Here is a 21,889-nt window from a genome sequence, read left to right as displayed (position 1 = left end):
CAGCGATACAACTGTTGATCAAGTCACTGGAACAGGATGTGAATGAGGTTAGGACAAGTTCTGATGATGTCATTTGTTCCTGAAATACTTTTCCCGCCGACGTGATGAATGAGTCTTTAATCTGACTGGTGGCATCTTAAACTGTCTTTAGCTTTCTGTGCATGAATTTCATCACCATTGTTCTCCTGCAACTGGAAAAGCCTTATGTATTATATATATATATATATATATATATATATATATATATATATATATAAAACCCTCACTAATAAGAATATAAAGAATGCTGCTGTATGAAATTAGACGTTAGACATCAGCTCTTCTTTGTGTTATTATGTAGTATCACTGTATTCCTGTAATGCTTCTAGATTTAACAAAAGAACATTAAAAAATAGGCTAAACAGATAAATGTGACATAAATATTTACACACCTCCATCTTTCCAGCTGATACTTAAATTAACATCTCGTCTCAGTGTTTCTGAGATTAAAACACAGAACAAACAAATATATATATATATTTTTAAAAAGAATTATTGAATCTTCTTCTAGTCTAATTTTTTGACTCGTTCTGCAGCAGGAAATCAAATCCAGCTCTTTGCATTTCGCCTTCAGGTGGTTCAGGTGTGGAGACTGTGCTGGTTCACTGGCTCATTATCCTCCTGTAGGATGAAGCTCTGACCAACCAGCCGGTCTTCTTCTGTGCTTCTTCCTGCAGCACATGATGATGCATCAGAGGTTTTGGTTTATGAGGAATTGTTTGCATTAACTTTCATTCCTGCAGGAAAGATGGAAGTTCACCAACTGTTTTCTATCACATCTACAGGATTCTTCAGTTTCTAGTGACCTAAACTTTTACCTTGGGAGGTTTACCTCTGACGTTTGTGCCGTTAAAGGTTTTTAAGGTTTTTCAGTGGATTGAGCTGCTTAAATATCATTTCATTTCCTATAAATAGGGTTTAGTGGATCTATAATATTCATGACAGAAGGTAACACGGTTTATATCAAAGTGTGGCAGGATGCAGACTGATCCTGGAGGAGGTGGAAATCATGAGTCCCTTTACTGATTTGAATCATTTTGTTCAGTTCAAAGATTCGTAGTCACCGACTGTACTTCGTTCAATTGCTCCGTCGTTCAAATGCACCACATCAGTGAGTGAACCCGTCACCGTTCATGGCGTCTGATGCTGATTCTAATCGTCCTCAATTCAGTAGTAAATTCTCTGGTCCTGGTTCAAGCTGATACATTCAGCTCAGGACAGAACCGGAGCCAAACGATCACTGTTTATAAGGTTAAAAGCTTCGCAGCCAACCGAGTTATCACATCCACAGATCCTCTGTCGCCTTTTAATGAGGAAGTAACTGAGCTGACGGCAGCGCCAGTGAGCTGCGCTGCTGAAAGCTCCTGAAGTGGTTAAAGAGTCTTTCATATCGTCACGTTACAGACATACAGCTGGAAACATTAAGATGCAGGACCCATGTAAATATATGTTTTGTATGTTTTGGGTTAAGTTAAGTTACGTATTATTTGAAGTATTATTTCATGAATCTAATTTAGACACATTAGTAGAGTATTTGCGCCACAATTAAGAAAAAGAATCTGAAATTATAAGAATAAAGTGGTAATTTTGAGAATAAAATCCTTATATTTCAAGAAAAAAAAGTCATATAATGAAAAGAAAGTCACAATTTAATGAGAAAATAAATCATTATTTTATGAGAATAAAGTTGTATTTTAGGCTTCATGTTGTTTTAAAGGGGAAATATCAGAAGCTTTAAAATGAGGAACGTGGAGCTTCCTGTGAAGTTCTACTTTAAGTTTCACTTATAATGACAAACCTCATCTTTTGGCTCATCATCATCATCATCATCAGCAGCATCATCATCATCATCATCATCATCAGCATCATCATCAGCATCATCAGGACATTGAAAAGACTGAAGAAACTGAGTCTATTCTATTGTCAGACAGACAAGCAGCAGCTGCCACTGACTGTCCTTCCACCTGTTTGATTGGTTCTTTGTAATCTTCCCAAAAATTATGTTTGTTTTTTATCTCTTGAAATTTTACATTTTTATTTCTTGTAATATCACGACTTTATAAACTTCAGATTTCTTTTCTTTTGTTTCTCCTCAGAATTTCCGGATGTGAAGTCGGATGTTGGAGAGTGAAACACCAGGTGAGTCGACAGAAGCTGATCTCCTTTTTCTTTATGACCTTTGACCTTTGTGGGTTTGTGTGTTTCTGTTTGGAGAAACTAAATTGACTGAACTAATATAATAATAATAATATATAGAAATTATATATTAATGTAGTTATTATCTGTGATTCATGAAACAAATCAAACATCACGCAACTTTTCCGCCTTGAGCCACTTCATCAACTGTTCCACAACAACTTCCTGTTTGTAAACTCCCGAGTGCCCCAACTTTTTTTATTTACGAATTTACTGAAGAACGCTCAAACGCATCATTATGTTTTCAAACTCATTACATTTAATGAAGTCAATTCAGCTGTTAACTAAGCCACTAATGAATAAAACCCTTCTTCTATTGATAAATTAAAACCAAAGTGTGAACATTGAATGATGCAGAATCGGTAAAACTAACAGTTACAGGTCCTTTGTTTTTGCTCCGAGACGATCAACAAAGACATTTAGTCACTCGTCTGTGTCAACGCGCCACGAGACATTCGCTGTAATGTTCGGAGGCGGGGTGTTGAGTGACCCATTGAGACGGATTTCACAGACACATTCAGTGTGTGTGGTAATTTTGGACCACGCTAACAGCCGTGTAGAAAACCCTCATTATGTTTTCTCCTTTTTTTAAAAAAGAAAAAAGATTCTTTTACTGTGTCATCCCACACCTTCAGCTTCAGGTGCGTTCTCTCAGCCACAACGCCTCCGAGCGCCCCTCTAAAACCTGCACTTCTTATTCTTTTAATAGCCGTCGCTGCCCTGAACAATCTGACACCTGTGTCCAAAGTTTTACTCTGAAGCTCAAAGAGAAGAGCGGCTGTCTCTCTCTCTCTCTCTCTCTCTCTCTCTCTCTCTCTCTCTCTCTCTCTCTCTCTCTCTCTCTCTCTCTCTCTCTCTCTCTCTCTCTCTCTCTCTCTCTCTCTCTCTCTCCTCTCTGCACAAAAGAACATAAAGCTGAAATAATAGTTCATTTTGACTGTGACTCAGCCAGTATAAAATATGCCTGATTTCCACTGTGATTTATCCCGGCTCCTGGCAGCTGATTTATCGAATAGGAGGGCTGCATTTGTAATAAAGCAGAAGAAATTATTGCCTGGTGTTAATATTGGAGATTTGATTGAAACGGATACAGGGGCCGTTGAAAATTGGACAGTAAATCACTATGTTCCAGCCCGGCTCGCTGTTCTGAGAGGCTTGCACAGATATTGACAGATAATGGTTTTTTTTTTTTTTTTTTTTGCTGTTGCTTTGATTGGTCATTACACAAACCTTATTTTCATTAGCATTCCTATAACCATGATGGTGTTTTCAACCAGTCATCGTGTTTGCAGGGGGGGGGGGGGTGTAAAGGAGGAACACGTGTGTTTTCCTGCTCCGAGTTCAAGAGGTGAAACGTGGTCAACAACTTAAAACTGTGGAAGTTAGAATCTGTAACTTTTCCCAAACCAGAGAAATCTGTGGTTTTAATGGTGGTAACGCTAAAATGGACTCTGTGCAACGTGCAGCATCGGGGGAAACCGTGACTTTAATCACACGAGGAAGAGTCAACGTTTTAATGACACACGGTGGATGATTTAAAGCCACAGAGGGACATTTAGGGAAAAATGCATCTGACCCATCTGTGTTCAACGGAAACAGAATCCGAACACAAACAGGATCAGGGCTTGTAAAGGAAATTGATGAAGAATCAATAATGGAATCGTGTCAATAAAAATGTAAAGTCTCGGCCCTGGTACAAGCACAGACCCCGGCGTGTTGCAGATGACATTATGGTTTGGATGTAAAGTATATTCTGATTTATAGTCAATTAGATGAAACGATGCAACAGGAAGTCTGTGTTAGAAAAGACACCAAACATTTACCGTCACGACTTCTACGTTTGTATAGAAACAAACTTCCTCTGCAGCAGAGACGAGTCTGAGCGTCCTGTTTGTGCCACAGCACGCACATGCATTATGTTTGCATGTGTGCATTTCATTGTTAATATGCGTGCCCCCCCCCCCAGTCGTCTTAGTGACTGTAGAGAAAACACCACTGTTTACAGTACGCTTGTTTAGAACTGATTACATTTTCTGCATCCAAACAATCCTCTGCATTGTGTATTTGTAATATGCATGCACGCTGCACGTACTGCAAATGCAGATTCATATTTACCGTGTCAATAAACCCTTTACAATAGATTTTAATTGTCTGACGGAGATAGGAGGAGGGAGGGGGGAAGGAGGAGGGGGGGGGGGGCAGAGAGAAGTTGCTGCTGTGGCACGGAGACTGTTAATTGCCCGTGACTCCGGCTGTGTCCGCCCTTTCCTCGACTCGCCCGACACCGGCCAATCAATACTCAGTGTTGGCTGATTATAGCGGGAACACCCCTCCTGTTACAGACGTCTGAGCTTCATCCTGATCAGCAGCCTCACTGAGGGTCAGCTGTTGGTCTGTCTGCATGAGCAGGGAAAGAGAAACACAAAGAGCTTCTTCTTGCTTTAATGTCGGTGCAATTTCTAATAGGAGAACGATCAGAAATGCATTTTCATTTGTGTTTATAGTATTTAATGTATCGGTGAGTAAGAAATCATGGCTGCATGATAATTGCTGCATGTGCTGAAACAAAGTTTGGAGCTGCCTTCCTCCCTTAAAATTACCCATGATTCTTCACTTCCTGCTTAGAGCAATTTAAGCACTTTGTGTGAGAAAGAAAATCACCTTCAGGAAGTACATTTCCTTTATTTTTTGCAGTTTGCCAAAAGAGATGGCGTCCAATTTCCTCCCATTTTCAAATCAAATACATTTTGTGAATCCGAACGTGTCGTGGGGAGATTATACCGTGATGTCCTGTGTTCAGGAGGCAGTTTTCTCCTGGTTCAACTCTATGAAACACACAAACAAAAGTCGTCAAGATTAGTTAATATTTAATGAACCAAGAAGTGTACGGGGAAGAATTAAGAAACATATGAGGAGTGTAATGGAGAGCGATGAAATCAGCCTCATTCAGCTTCCTAAAGAGCAGCTACACTTTGTGATTATATGGTTTAAATGTGACTTTTCATCATTGTAAAGTCAGAGCTGTCGTCCATGTCGGGATAATGACTCTGTTTCCAGCGATCTGATTGGTCAGTCGTCGAGCTGTTGATCTTATCCTCTGAAGTTACAGTCGGTTGCCGTGGTGAAGAAGATAGATAAGATAACGGGATAATTCACTAATACGACTTTGTGTGGCGCAGGCCTCAGCGTCACCATATGAGGATATTTATGTCGGCGTGTTGTGTCTTGATATTACGGGAGATATTTACTGTGAGGCTGCCACCGTACGTTTGACACACAAGCTAATATCACACCTCTACAGTCGATGGGTTCAGTATAGTATGGTTTTAATATTACAAGAGAAGACGCCTGTTCTCCGTCTGTTTGTCCCCGATCGTCGTCATCTGTGAAGCTGTATGAGCTCCAGCTCCAGTCTCGTCAGCGGTTATTTCCTCCTGAGCTTGTTGAAACACCAGAGAAAAGAAACGAACACATTAACGAATGAATTTCCATCAAAAACGTCGAAGGAAATAAAAGACTAAAAGAACCAGATCACAGCTGTAAAACTTACTTTTTAAATTCTCCATATTTATTATTATTATTATTATTTATTTTACGATATTTTTCCAAACTACAGCTACAGTTTTATTCCATCACACTTTTATTTGAATTGATTTGTTCATCCTTTCTCCAAAATGGAAACTGTCATTATTTTAATAATGGATAATGTAATTTTTGTTGAGACGGCACGGTTTCGGTCCAGCAGCTGGAATTTTGAAAGCTCCAGATTACACAAGGCGTCTTCATGTTTTTGAAGAGTCCCTCCTTTAATGCCCTCTTCCTCCTCCTCCTCCTCCTCCTCTCCTCCTCCTCCTCCTCCTCCTCCTCATCTTCCTCCTCCTCCCTAAAAGCATTTTTGTCTAAAGGAGAGATGCAGTCGCCCCTACGCTCTGAAACGGCTTCTTCAGCAGTTTGTTCCTGTGTGTGTGTGTGTGTGTGTGTGTGTGTGTGTGTGTGTGTGTGTGTGTGTGTGTGTGTGTGTGTGTACTCTGGAGCTCAACTGGAAAACACTCTCCACTTGTAGGTGTGTGCATACAGCCAGTGTGTACATACTCTCCTTGCATACATTACATATTTGCCTTTGCATATATCTGCATGTGCAGGTCATTTGCATTTTTATAAAACACACATATATAAATATATTTTACATCTCTGTCTCGTCTTTCTTATGTAGGTTTGCACCTTTTGCGTCTTTGTTTTCCCTTCGCACACACTGACACTGACTCTGCTCCTTTCTTTCCATATGTTTCTAGTTTCTATTCTATCACTCTATCACTCTGCCTCTCTGCCACACATCTGCACACATCTGTATCACTTTAAAACTTCCCAATCTGGATTAATCTCACAGTTATGTAAATGCTAATCTGTTCCAGAGGAGGCTCACGACTGTCATGTTTATGTATGACACACTGTAGGTTCAGGTTGCGCTACAAACATGTTTTTTTTTCTGCTCCCTTCACGCCGACTTCAGGCTCAGTTTGTGACAAGAACAGCCTCTTTTGTCAACTTAAGAAGGTACCACAAGGCAGGAGGAGTGTGATACAGGCGGCGCCAGGGCGAGGGCTGAAGAAGACTCGCTGTTCACACACGCGCACACTCGGCTCACGGCGTGCACGTGTTTTTTCCGCATGGCAAAGGCTAGGGTTCCAAACTGTAAGAGGATTAGTGACTTGAAAAAGGTAGCCGTCATTTAATTGAAGGCTTACCAGCAGCCAGAAAAAGGGTAGCAGTCAAAGTGAAGGTATAACCCAGCCCAGAACATCCTGTTGAGACCACATTTGCCAAGCGTCCGTGTGTTTCCTCACGCCTTGCCTCGCCCGCCTTCTTCTCAACCTCAGAGGCACGCATCATGTTTTATCACTGAGCTTCAGCTTCTTAAAGACGTTTACACATTTTGCAATTTATAATCTCTTCAGCTCACTAAGAAAGGTGCCTTCAACTCATATTATTCAAATGCTGTGATCTTTGGAAACTGCTCGGGCCCCCGAATCCCTCTTCCCTTTTTGCCCGGGAGGAAGCCGGGGCCGCGTCGAGAGTTTGTGATTCACGAGGACCTGCGTCCGTCTGTGTCACACTTCGACTGGGATTGTCGCTGTTGGACCGGTGGTCACAGTCGGGACGTTCATCCCTTCAGCGCGTTGACATCAGGTTAACTTGATGTGTGGGTCATGAACCCTCCAGAGCTCAGATGATTATTTTAGATGTTATAACCTTAAATAAATGTGAAGAACTACTGCTGTTATTGCAGTATCCAGGTCCGTGAGGATATTACTCAGTAAAACTATGAAAATGTGCAATAATACAACATGAAGGAAACTAGAATCACCTCCTCGCCGTCGTACCCCTCCGCCACTCAGACTACTTTCATCTTACGTCCCTGTTTATCCAGAGTCATGTCCAATATTCATTTGGGTGAAAGTTTTTCCTAATTGCTGCGTGAAGTCTTGAGTAATGTCTAAAAAGTGTTTTGTGAGGTCATCACGACCCTTGACCTTTGACCTTTGACCACCACAGTCTAATCAGTTCGTCCTTGAGTCCAGGTGAACGTTTTCACCAATTTTGAAGAAATTCCCTCAAAGCTTTACGGGGATATCGTGTTTAAGAAGCCAAAACCCCTTTTTGAGAAGGTCACTGTGACCTCGACCTTTGACCTTTGACCACCAAAGTCTAATTAGTTCATCCCTGAGTCCTGGTGAATGTTTGTGCCCAATTTGAAGAAGTTTCTCACTCTCGCTCGTACACATGAACAGAGTGTTTTGGGATGTACAGTACGAGAGTGTGATGTCACAGTCTGACTTTCAGACTTTGAGCTCTTCAACCTGTTCCTGGTTCTGTGTGAAACACCATCACGACTGAACGATCATGTTTTAAGTCTCTCTATAAGATTCAGGATCTCATTTTAATATTTCCCATTTTAAACAAAGCAAAGTTTCCTGACATGGAAGAATTTCATGTTTTCTCTTTGAGAAGAGTCAAATTAAATATAAACTGTAGGCAGCAAGCAAGGTAAGGAGAATAAGAGTCCACAGCATGAACAGCAAGAAGAGACACTTGACTGAGGAAGAGGTGCAGGAAGGCAGGGAGGGAAACAGGTGAGCAGGTGGATCTGGGAAGACGATCAGGTTAGCTCGGAGGCTAACGGACATGGAAGCAGACTTTAGGCTAGCAGGCCCGAGGCCTTCGTGGTATTTTATGAGACTAATCGACTGCAGGGAAGAAAATCTGCTTCCTGTTTACACCGGCTCGCACATCCATTTTAAAAACATAGTGTGGATGTAACGTGAGAATGGTCTTTCAGATCTTGAATCCAGTAGTTAAACTTTTGCAAAGAAAAACGTGGGATCATTTACATTATAGATATTCTTGTAATATTGATCAATATCACTGATTTCATTTACAAGTTTGGCTTTATTTCATAGTTACATGTGATATGTTGAGCAGTGGTGTGTGTCTGAGTGTTATCCGTGCACAGAGAGTCAGTGTAAGTTGGTGAAACACATACCAGATACTACAGCCACAGAAAGTGTCATCACACGATCTCTACTGACCCAAACCTTCATGCAACAACAACAACAACAACAACAACAACACAGAATATTTGACTAAACCCTAGATCCAGATTGCTGGCTGCGGCGCTGTAACCCGCAGTCCGGCTCTTCAGTAATGAAAATTACAGTGTAGCTGTCATTATTTATGGCTCCACCAAATCACACGGCTGCTCGGCCCAAAAACACCTGCAAAGCTCGTCGAATGCGATCCCCCGCACAATTTCCAAACCTGTAATTGTCACCATGATACCAGCGCCGTGTGCTGTTGGTATTGATCAACACACGTATGATTGCTTACTGGAGCCGATTCGGCCAATGGGAATGGCCCCCGTGACCTTTAACATCAGATCGTGACCTCTCATCACTTTTATCCTGGAAGAATGGAGACGATGTTTTATTCATTCACATTTTGAGAGGGGAGTGATTGAGGCGGGCGGACAAATGCTATGATTTACCGCCATTAACTCTTAAACGCAGACAATCTTGTGCGAGTTGGGGTTTTTCGGAGAGCGCCGTTTCACAGCTGAGCGGACGCTGTGATTGCAGATGTATTCATGATGGAAATCAGCCGGTGGAGTCTTGTTTTAAAACAAGAGGAGCATCAAGTTTTAATACCAAAATGACAGAGGGGTGTCATCATGTGTCTCCACGATAAAGACGTTTATTATGTGGAAATAATGAATATTTGATATTGTGTGAAAGAGTTCACTACAAAAGTCAATGAGAGTGAAGAATTTATGTAAATACTTCCAGCAAGTGTAAATAAACACAAGCAGGAAGCAAATGCATTTATACTACTAATAATAATAATAATAATAAATATGCTTTATTATAAGCATAAACATCTGTATTTGTTTTTACATATGAAGGACAAACAGCAGCTTTTGGTTTATAGCTGCTGCAGTCTCCAGTTAATCAAATTAAATGTCCAAATTATTTACACAAACTTGGAAAAATTTATTTAAATTATTATTAATATTTCTCTGTAACTTCTTCGGATACAAAGAGAAATAGAACTTTTTATTTCCCGACTTCAATCGTGAAAGACGCAAATTAACATGAACGAATTTCTCCACTGAACAAGCCTCTTGTTTTTAAAACTTTTAAGTACATTTTGTTGCTGAAACTTTAACTTGAGTCGGTCTTTGCATGTAGATCTGGCTCAACATCCCATAATACTTAAACAACATAACAGACTCCTGACGTGAACTGGCGCTGTTCAGGGTTTTTTTTTTTCACCTTTATTTTGACAGCCACAGTGAGACAGGAAGTCAGAGAGGGAGGGGGCGACGTCCAACATGGTTCAGGTTCTGCAACTAAAACCACTGGCAAAGTTTTGGAAAAGGTTGAAATAAAAGAAATCATCAGTATGTTGTTAGTTTCATGCAACATCTGGATGTTATTGGAGCCACTGCTGATGCTTTAGATGTTTAGTCTATAATGAAGAATTTACATATGAATCCTCAACCAACACTAATGAAGGCAGGTGCAAAGTCTCGCTACTAACCTGCACCTTCTCCTGATATACACTGACCTGCACGTTGTAGATGCTTCATTCATTTAATGTGAGAATATTAGAGTGTTCCTGGCGTGCAGGGCGCACAGTCTCCACCCCTCCATCCATCCATCCACGGCCCCATAAAGCCACTGTACAGTATTTCACTGTAGCTAATTAGCTCACAATGCATTCAGTATTAAAGACTCCCTTAAGTACTATTCAAGCCCCTTTTTTCGCAGCCGATCTGAGTCGTAAGCCGAGTCATTAGCTCGGGCCCGCGTGCCATTGGTTTAAAATGTAACAGTCGGCGGGGGACCTCGTCAGTCTAATTCCACAGCATTATCAGAATTGTTTTCACAACACTGATCAGATTATAGCTCAGTGGGGGGCTCTTACAGCATGGTACACACAACTTAGTCGTGCCCCCCCCCCCTCCCCGGGGTGGATTTAATATTTAGATGTTGAGGGGAAACCGGTGGAAGTCTGCAGTCTATATCATACACCACATCATACCTCGTCTACCAACAGCAGATCTATGTCTCCATTTCCACCCATTTCCTATTATTTCAACTCTGTTTATATATTTACACATCACACAGGTCGTTGTTCCTGTCCCACATTAATTATTCCTGCAGATTTAAAGATTATAATTTTTATATGTTGTTATAAGTTCACTTCCTGGTTCCTTCCTGTCCACCACACTGAACTGTGACCTGATTAACAGCTCCACATGAACACAGTAGGTTTACTGTTTAGGGAAAGATTGTGGGTTTATTTAAACATTAGAAAACTCCTGTGAACCATCACTGTTGACTTTTTAAATATTTAACGAGGCCTGATTATAACCACGAAAACCTTAATTATGCTTCACAATATTTGACGTCGGCACTGATCCTTTTGCAGATACTGATCAGACACATTCATTAAAAATCATATTCCTTATTATGTTGATTAACTTGTTCAAAATGTGGCTTTAACAAAGAATAAGTGTTTTAAATATTATAGACAGCATTTGAGCTGTGTGTAGTTTTGATATATATTGATAATGTTGATATTGATCCTAATAATTACAGCTTTGTTCTAAAAGAATGTAATTTTATTTCACCTTAATGTGTGAGTGTGATGCTGTTGAGCGGAGACACAGATCACACTGTCAGTCTGCTCAGGCCTCACTGTTTCCCTTGTTGTTCTGACACCCTGTGCCAGTGTTTATAATTGCGTGGCTGTGATTGGCATAAATGGAGCCAGATCCTGCACATTTGTATATTTCAGTGGTTGTTAGTGTGATGGGACAAGGTGTGAAAGACAGTCCCAGCCGGTTTGTTGTTGTAATTTAACACCTTCCCGGTGTTCTCACTCCGGTGATAAGGTTCAGCCTGGATTTGAAGGATGTCAGGATGTGGGTTAGACTTGTAAATTAGACCACAAAATATACAGGGCCAGTGCTGCCATTTTATTGAAAACCCCTGCATATACTGGTTGTATTAGATTCTGGGTTTCACTGGAACATTTCAGACTCCCCCGAGTTTAAACGCTGCGTCACAGGGATGAAACTGTGAGAGAACTCGCTGAAGAACTGGAACGGTTTCTTTAATTTGCCGGAAAACTTAAATATCAGCGAAGCCACTGTCATCACCACTGTATTATCTGTGCGGATACAGTGCAGACAGATGTAAAAATTCAATTACAGTACAGTGAGGCTTAATTGAATAATCGAACAGCCTTTTTCATGACTTACATTTCAGCGTATAACAAAAAGGCAGCGATGAAACGATACTGAGCTTTCAGAAGAAGCTAAAAACCTGCGTCCGCGTCCTTTGATGGTTCCAGTTACTTTGAATGATCTAAAATAATATATTATTACTTAATTATCTTTTATTTTATTCATGTCTTTATGTCTTCTTATTTATCTCTGTGATGTACACCTGCGTTTTATTTTCCAGCCGAGCTCATGTTTAATCGCTGCCGGGAGCGGCTTGTATTACCTCCTTTGTACAGAGCATGAGTTGGTGAAGTGATTGAAGTTATAGTAATATTCATATTCATGTCTCAGACCCTGTTCGTGCATTGATCCTACACTTCTTAAGTCATAGGGATTATTATTATTATAATTATTATATCTAAACCTGTGATCCAGCGAAGTGAGGGACGGTCAGAATGTGATGCAGCACATCCATTTTTTCATGACTTCCAATTATTATTAACAAAAAATAGATAAATAACTATAAAAAAAATATATATATATAAATTTGATATCTATTTGTGTGAAGTCTGATTCTAACAGAAGAGATGCTGCTTGAACCACAAACTCAACAAAACAAGAGTAAAACATCTTAATTCGACCGTTCATGACTCCAACTGAACTCTGTGCGTCTAACGTCGAGCTGAAGTTCTGTCCATCAGTCTGGTCACAAACTTAAAGGGTCTGTAACATTTACAAGCTGTAACGGTTTCTAACCTCCTATCATGTCGTTCCTGTCCAGTAAGAAATGCACGGGTCGGTCCAGAGGACGGACGTCAGGACACATAGAGACCTACATCATTAAGCCAATCCAAACTGCGTCTCTGCCCACAGCAGGACGGTAGATCTTTGACATCCGTCACACAGTGGAGTCTCTTCATGAAGGTGGTGTTTGGAGCCGGTGTGGAGAGGAGGGATGATTACATTAGAGAGAGAGAGGGAAAAGAAAGAAGTGACCCTCTCCTGTCAGTTTTGATTCATCTTTTATTTTTGGGGTGGTGCAGCCCTCGCGGCTACATCAGGATTTTTACATCGAGTCTCGGTCCTTACAGGCTGAACTCCATCTTTACACAAGTCAGTATTCTCCACCACGCTCTCCAGCCTCCCCCACCTCCCTCGCTCTCGCTTTATATGAGCTGTTCTCCGCTCGCCGAGCCGCCCGCGCTTGTCTTTCTAGTGTCTCCTTCAGACCGCTGCTTTGCATGCTGGGTGACAGCCGATCGATATCCCGCTCTCTGTGTCTGCTGAGCCGGGCGTCACCGCTGAAATAACAACCACTCGGCCTGTTTGTATAGAGCAGTCTCTCGGCTCGTCCGGGGTGCTCAGGAAACTTAATGCAAAACAATCATTTACAACAACATGGCTGGCAGAGAGCGCCGAGGTGCTGCAGCTCATTCACCGAGGAGAATAGATGTTTGACTGATGTCTCGGTGGCCTTTAAATAACAAGAGAGGTTTGTTAAATGATTTGGATTCAAAGTCCGGCACAGCGTTCTCCATAAGAGCGGGAAACGCTGCGGCTGAGAAAGAGACACACGGAGACCCCTCCAGGGACGGACGGGCGCCCGGTGGGACGGCTCCTGTGCTCCGGCACTTATTCTGATAATACAACAACATACTTCTGATAACGCAGCCCAGATGCCAGAGCTCCAAACGCAGGTGCTCAATGGGCTAGTGTTAATTGCTGCTAATTGGTGTAGCAACACATCAAGGCATATGTGGTCTGTGTGTAGTACGGCGAGAACAGAGGGGATCGTCAAGTGTCTCGGTGCAAGGACGATGAAATGATCCAGGAACTGCTCGTCGTGTCGGGACGTACGAAAAGAACAGACTCTGCTTTTCATTCACAGAGAGAGAGAGAGAGAGAGAGAGACAGTTGTCGGATCAAGGAGAACATTAGTTACCTTCAACATGAGCCATATGTTTCTCTTCTTACTTCGCCTGCACCACGGTGAAGGATTGAAATAGAGCTTCTTATTCTGCAGGTTTTAGTGGTGGATACGGACACGATTACAACCAGAGAATAACAAAGTATGTGGGAACAATAATGATAATAATATTAAGTATTGAAACATGGCAGTTACGCTCATAAACATCCGACCAGGAAAGGAACTATGAAACAAGAGAATATCAAACTTTCTCTGGATTAAAACTGGCAACAGAAAGAACGACGGCGACAGCGTCACGTTTTCAGTTCAACCAGACGACACACGGTTCAAGCTCTTTGTCAAACAGCTGCTGTTCATTTTCAAACTCGGAAATCGTTACTGTCGAACAAACACCTGTGAGTTTTATGACAGTGAGGTCGGGGGGTCGGGGGTCACGTCTCAGAGGAAGTTCTCATGTGGAACACGAAGGAACTTGGCACATTTGTAAAAGGCCTTGAACCTGCAGCGAGGAGCTTTTGTCTCCCCCCTCTGGCCGTGAGAGTAACTACACAAACACTGTTGAATAATGTCGAAAAATACCAAGGGAAACAAAAGTGTAGCCTGATACTGATTTACAATTAGTGTTAGAGAGAGAGAGAGAGAGAAGAGAGAGAGAGAGAGAGAGAGAGAGAGAGAGAGAGGACATGCACCAGTAGGATGAAGCCTTCATGGTCAACGCTCCACCAGGTGAGACAGCAGGGCGCAGGTGTAACTTTAACTGTTGTGTTCTTCCTTCTTTGAGGATATTAAACATAGTTTATAAATTATATGACGTGTCGGCAAATACGATTATTTGTCAAATAGGGACGATCCTGTACGTTACGCAGCACGCGTCGAATAAAAAGATGAAAGATCTTTTATGTAATTTCAGCAAACGATGACGAGTTTGAGGTTAATATCAGTTGATGAAAGGAGAAGTCAGACGGCGTCGGTGACTTTCATAGAGGAAATCAAAATGTTTAAGTCATGAAATCTGTGATTTGTCGAGCTCCAACATCTGTCATTTCTCTCGATCAAATCCTGACGTGGTTTTATGATTTTCTTGCAACAGTCATTGTTTTAAAAGACAAAGAATATTGTGTAGTTCCAGCATCAGGTCCAGTCAGGCTCAGGTGTCGGTACTGGACTGGTTTGGACAGGGCGTCTCCAGTTCTAAATATTAAATTCACAGAGTGTTCAGTGTTTGCAGATCCTCGTGTGCATTAAAAAAAAAAGAGATGTTGTGAGAGGTGTGAACTCTTTGCTGGTAATAAGGCCGTAATATTAAAAGAATAATTCTGAAATGTCTTCTCCACACTGGACTATGTCTCACTGCGGAGCAGCAAAACAGATGCATCAGATGCTTGTGAATCTACAGTGAGAAGCTGAGGATATTCACAGTGCGACAGACAGACTCCAGGGTTGAAAATCAGGATATGGTGCCGTGCTGGAGAAATAGATCCAACTTCATACGAACTCTTTCGTTTGATCCTAATGATAGCCATTGTGTTGGTGCCTTTCACAATTATTTCCGCTTCCTGCAACCTGCTCCGGCTCGCCTGGCTGCAGGCCTGGGCGCCCGGCTGCAGCATACAACTTCTTTAAGGAGCTTGAAGGGGTCTGAGAGACGGAGCAAAGCAGCAGCGAGAGAGGAATAGAAGAGGAGAGGGTAGAGGAAGAGATAGAGGAGTGGGAGGAGGAGGGGAGCTGGACAAGATGAAAGAAACAGCTGTATACAAATGACAGGCTTCCATACCCCACCACCACCAGCACAAGTAACACCCGCCCTCCCCCCCACCTGCGGTGCTGCTGCCCTGTGCGGTCATCGAGCAGCTTCAAAGAGCCAGGCAGGCGAGACGAGGCGAGGCGAGCGGGCCGAATCCTCAAAGAGACAGCCTCCCTCTCCTCCTCCGCTAACACCATGGCCTCCGATACACACACAAGCACAATCTGCCTCGTCCACGCCGCACACCCTCCTCACCCCCCCGCTGCATGTAAAGAGTCGGGAGAAAGAGTAGAGGAGGAGGAGGAGGAGGAGGGGATGAAGTGACTTTATCACAGACATATACTCTGTAGAAATGACAGGCTCCAGGTTTTTCTCCTTTTATTTCTTCCATTGTGTGAAAATCTCACACATGCTAAAACTGATAGAGTGAAATCAATATGATGCAGTTTATTGACTGAATGTCTGTGAGAGGCGTTAAAGGACTATTACACTGTTCTCATCTTCAAACATACAGTTTATAACGAGATTGTTGAAAACGTGTTGTGGCGTTTTAGACGTTCGTTTCCGTTCGTTATTTAAATCCAGTTTAAAGCCGCATTCATTCATTTCGTCGGCCAGTTTGAGTCAGCGAAACAAGCTGATGCTGAAACTGGGCGAACTGATGTAATATCATATTCAGTCGGAGCTGGTGTTGCATGTAAGTGCACGCTCCTCCTCTCTTTTAGCTCCATGTTTGTTCTCCACCACCTCCTGCTAAATGCTCGACTGTGTTCACCAGCTAAATGCTAACTCTGTCTGTCTGTCTGTCTGTCTGTCTGTCGCAGTCGCAGAAGTTTTCCAAACTCCCACCGGGACACGTCTCTACGAAGCAGGAAGCTCGTTGGCGGCGACGAAGGTGTATCTTTCCCGTGCTAAGAAGCGAGCGTTAGCGCTAGCCCAGCTAAAAAGAAGACGAAGAAGAAGGGGAGCAGCAAGGAAGAGGCTGTGGGGGCAGGAGACCGTCAGGTGCAGAGAGCAGCTCCAGGTGAAGACAGCATTCACAGTACATTTTATTATTCTACCCGTTGTTTTTGGTAAGAAGTATTGATCGTTGCAAACTTGTGCAATTATAAAAGCGTTTTTGATTTGAAAATCCGTCACTGTATCCCTGATAATGACACTCAGACATGATGTTCACGCTGATGGATGAACCGACTCCAGCAGGATTAAAGTCTCTACAAGCTGCTGGAGGTCAAAACTCCAGGGTCATCATACAACACATGACCAGGAATATTTAAATAAGAAGACCATGAAGCAAAAATATAATAAAAAAGGTTAAATAACATATACTGTATGTACATTGCAAGACAATAAACTTCAGAAAAAGAGGAAAAGCAATGAGAAAATATAATATGAAGTTCAGAATAAACTTTCAATCTCTTATTTAAATTCCTCAGAAGAAAGAAAATGTGAACATCTACGTATGACAACTGAGGAATCGTGTCACGTGATTTAAGGCTCCAGAAAAGCTACGAAATGAAGCTCGTCTGATCAATTTGTCAACCAAGAAAAAAAAAACCCCTACAGTTAAACACGATGTCATGCCTCTAATGCAGTCGAATAATAATGACAGACAAAACGAACTCCCTTTGTTTGTCACTGTGTCTCCGGACCTGTCGGGATCAGGCTCTCAGACACTGATCTGAGTGCAGCTTCACTGCGTGGTGGAGCGAGCTGGCGTCGCTGCATGTGTGACGGACAAGGAAAGAGACTGATGAGGAACAAATGCCAATTTGGCTGTGAAACAGACCAACCTGAATCCAACCCCTTCCTCTCCTCCTCCTCCTCCTCCTCCTCCTCCTCCTCTCCCCTCCACCATACCTAACTATCTTGATCAGGAATGACAGAGCTTGGGTGCAGGCCAGGCTCCTTTCAGCACAGACACATGATGGATATGGACATGCCTCTCCAAAGAACAACAGGCAGGGTAATCAATGAAAGACGTGGGGTTTTTGGGGTTTTTTTTATTTTTTATTTTTTTATATTTCCAGAACATCATAGATGATCCCATCCACTTTTTTTTTTTTAATGTTTCACGCCACCTGAACCTCCTCAGTGTGGATGATGGAGGAGGAGGAGGAGGAGGAGGAGGTATTCAGATCTGAGGATGTCATCATCAAGAAGAGAAGCTGGCTGGATGAGCTCATGCCACCACCTTCACACACACACACACACACACACACACACACACACACACACACACACACACACATACTGTACACATGCATACACACACAAACACCGAGCCCTCTCTCACTCACTCAGTCCCACCCTTTATTGGCCTGGGCTGGTAAATAAGGCCGGGTGTGTGAGAATCTCATTACCGCAACACAAAGCAGAATTTCCTCTGAGGATTGCCGTGTGTATGTGTATGCGTGTGTATATGTGTGTGTTTGTGTGTGTGTGTGCGTGTGAGAGAGAGAGAGAGAGAGAGAGAGAGAGAGAGTGTGACAGTGCTTGTGTATGCAAAAGTGAAATAGACCGAAATTTTGCATGTGCTGTGGCTATCTCAGAGTGTGTGTATATATATATATATATATATGTATGTGTGTGTGTGTGTGTGTGTGTGTGTGTGTGTGTGTGTGTGTGTGTGTGTGTGTGTGTGTGTGTGTGTGCATGTTAGGCGAGCTCAATCAGCAGCAGGCTGATGGGGAGGGAGAGTGAGGCAGCTGGGGCCTCCAGCCCAGGCCTTCAATTTCCCTCCCAGTCCAGCCACTGGAGTGTGTAATTACTATGGGGCCGGCCTGGGGGCTGGCATGGAAGTGCAAACACACACACACACACACACACACACACACACACACACACACATACACATACACACTATCCCTCAGTATCCATCCTACCGCAACCACTACCAACCCCCAAGTCACACACCTCCCACTAATAGCCCCCACACACCCATGATCTCCACACTCAGACACATACATACACACACACACACACACACACACACACACACACACACACACACAGTTAAGAAACATGTCAGCCTCCCTCCCTTGGCCTGTAGTTTATCCTGATGCCCCATGTTGCCCTGGGGTGGCTGAGCATCTATGATCCGCGACTGAGAGCACACTATGAAATCCCTCTCAGCTCTCACTTCACAGACACGCTGGAAAGTGTCCACTTCTCCAACATGACACAAAGTATAGATTTCATATTAATCTACTCTATATTTCTTCTCGTGATTTGCTGCCAAGTCAGTTGTGTTTTCTGTAGCATTTTTTTTTTAAAAAAAGGTGTTATTGTAGATTTTTTACTTATATTTTTATAAGAAAGTCCAGCGGAAAAAAAGTATTTCTCCTTACACATGATATTAACATGTGATCTGTGTCTGCATCAGACAAAAACAACATGTTGATACAGGTGGAAATCCATGAAGAATACATGATGGAAGGGAGAAGCGACGTCTGAAGCGGGTCAGCTGCACATCGTGATCGGATCTCAATCAGGTGACCACAAATCTGTGACACGTGTCCATGATGCTGCTTCCCTTGTTTCAGATCACAGTGCAGACACGATGCAGATCACATGAATGTTGATTAATGTGGATCTGATGTCCACATGCAGATCACATGTTAAGACCAGGTCAAAGGTGGCGTCCTACTCAGGACAGTAGCAGGTCGTTCAAATGCACAGCTGTTATTAAACCTTTGAATCTTCCTGTGAATGTCCTTTTGAAAGTAATTTTCATTTTCCATAGACATCCTGCAGATTCAGAGGTTCTGCGGCGGCAGTGTCGTCCACTGGTGCTGGCATGCTGTTGCCAGGTTGGAGGTTCATTAGAAGAAAATTCATCACCTCACCTTCCTTTGCTTCTAATGAAGTCCAGCCGGTGCCACCTTCAGGCGTCTGGGGCCCCCAGAGGTTGCAGCTTCAGCGGGTAGAAGCGGCTCATCACTGTCTGGCTGGTGTTAGTGCCCGCTGCATGAAGGTACAGTTAATGTATGAGATTATTGGGGGGGGGGGGCGTACATGAGTTAAATGATGTTTCTTGGGAAACAAAGAAACAAATGTGCGTCTTGTCACTCAGAGGAACGTTAGCTAGCTCTCTTGCTAATAGCTCCACAGAGAATTTTATTTTGGTTTGCCTCTTGTTCAGTTCAACACTGACAGACAATGCAAATGAAAACACACTGTTTGTAAAAATCATTTGGAAACTTCGCAGAAATTATTTGGAAATTAAGTTGATTTTTATTTTAAGTTTTCAACGAGCGCTAAGTAGCATGATACAAGATGACAATACATACTGTCACAGTGACATCGGCTCCACAGACTCACACAAAGCATCCACCCTCACCACACCTGACGTGAGCAATATCCTCTAATGTTTCTGAGCAGTAACATCAGCACACTGCAGCACGCAAGTCACATTAATAGTCAATAAATCGAGAGATTAATCGTCAGAGGAACCAGTTTATTTGGTGATAGTGTGGATTCCTGCTCCAGGTGCAGGTGTCAGTGTGTTTGTGTGTTTGTGTGTTTGTGCTTTGAGTGGAGCAGTCACCTGTAAACTGTATTTGTACGATATGTGTGTTCACCAGAAATCTTCACAAACTACACAAACCAGGTCAACTGAAATTTTACAGAGGTATCTGTGAAAGAAGTGATGAATTCTTGGTGATAGTGACACCACGTGGCCGTTTCTAAACCACAGTATTAAACTCACTAGTAAACTCACTGCAGCTGACCGTGTGACCATCCTGTCTTCTAAACAGGACACGAGCGCATCATTCATCATGTGCAACTCATGCTAACAGTTCCAATAGCAACTGTGCAATAATTTGCAGACTTCCTCCTTCATCTGATATTTAAAAAATCCAGAACAATCTGCGTGATGCAGCTGTAAATCTGGAAGCAGAACAAACACTGAGGACTGTGCAGCCTCGACTCTCTGGGCTTCTTCCTCTAGTTGCTGGTGTGAAGCTGCAGTTACTAAATCTGTGGGTGGGATGTTTGCACTTGTTTCCGCACACTCCAAACAACAGACGGACTTGAGAGAAGCTCCTTGATATAAGCACATTTTAATGGGACACACACTTACAACATGTGCCTGATGGTATCTAACAGAGACACTGTGTGGTTTGGTTCATGTTTTAATGCTCTTACCCCTCGTGTGTGTCTGTCTCGTGTGCACGTATGTGTGTGTGTGTTGTCGCCCTTGTCCTCCTCAGCGCAGCGGGAACACACACTCGCTCACCGGTGGGCGCTGGGACAGGCAGACAATTAAACAGGTCAGCGTGGGGTAACCTCGGCCGGCCTGCGGGGGGCGGTAGACGCGCAGCTGGAGGTAGCAGGACAGGCGAGAACAGCAACACCTCAGACGGACATGCTCTCTGTTTCACAGGCAGACACTGAGGGACACACACACACACACACACACACACACACACACACATGCATCCAGCCAGCAGGAGAGGAAGATGATTAAGAAGTTAGACAGAGGAGGAAGAGGAGCACTTCTGGACACTGACCTCAACTCTGAACCTCTGAAACGACACACAGAGTGTTTCACACCTCGGACCACGAACGTAACAAATAAATTTATTATATATAAGAAATGAATTTTGATTTTATCTTACATAATTATTTGGTTTAGCTCCAGGAGCTTAAAGATCCCTGATGAAGGAACTTCCTTAAAATATGAAAATCATTGTAAAATCATGCAATAAGGATATAAAACATATATTTGAACACGTTTCATTGTATTTAAGATTCTTCCTTTTCTCTCTGTTGCTCCTGTTGTTGAATGTAAAATATTTTACCCCCCCCCCCCCCCCTTGCTCCTGTTTTTTTTTTTTTCTGCTGCAGAGATGTTACAACAATTAAGAAAACAGGTGCCTCACAGTGTCTGTACAAACTTCAGCCATGGCTCCTCTGTGATAGAAGCAGATTAAAGCCTTTCTCTGTGTTTGCGTGGTAACTGATTGCCAAGGCAATGCTATTCTTGTTTGCTGTTGCAGCCGAGGCGGAATTACCTCGATTTTGTACAAAATAGTCAATTAAATTAACTGTGAAAGGCTATTTATTTTAACCCGGGGATACATTTTTTTTTTCTCTTTTTCTCTCCTCTCATAGATGTTCTAAGTGGGAGGAAAAAAAAAGGCAGCAGAAGAGGAGAAATTGGCAGGAGAACAAAGAGGGAGGATTCTGC

At 42.7% G+C, this 21,889-nt stretch overlaps 1 long non-coding RNA gene across 4 annotated transcripts in view; it reads left to right on the top strand.

The window, feature by feature from the left end:
* The window catches only part of LOC130167987 (uncharacterized), a 32,325-nt gene that overhangs the window by 3,941 nt on the left and 6,495 nt on the right, over window positions 1–21,889 (top strand). For all 4 annotated transcript variants that reach the window (XR_008827364.1, XR_008827362.1, XR_008827361.1 and 1 more), the window contains exons 4-9: window positions 2,136–2,178; window positions 16,518–16,717; window positions 19,079–19,187; window positions 19,439–19,669; window positions 20,910–21,266; window positions 21,814–21,889. The exon at window positions 21,814–21,889 is cut by the window's right edge and continues 58 nt beyond it. This is a non-coding gene — a long non-coding RNA (uncharacterized LOC130167987). The remainder of the gene's footprint in view (window positions 1–2,135; window positions 2,179–16,517; window positions 16,718–19,078; window positions 19,188–19,438; window positions 19,670–20,909; window positions 21,267–21,813) is intronic.

This window comes from Seriola aureovittata, chromosome 4, assembly GCF_021018895.1.
Source record: "Seriola aureovittata isolate HTS-2021-v1 ecotype China chromosome 4, ASM2101889v1, whole genome shotgun sequence".
NCBI classification, from domain to species: Eukaryota; Metazoa; Chordata; class Actinopteri; order Carangiformes; family Carangidae; genus Seriola; species Seriola aureovittata.
Note: the sequence above shows the minus strand (reverse complement) of the source record. Positions and strands in the feature narration are given on the sequence as shown.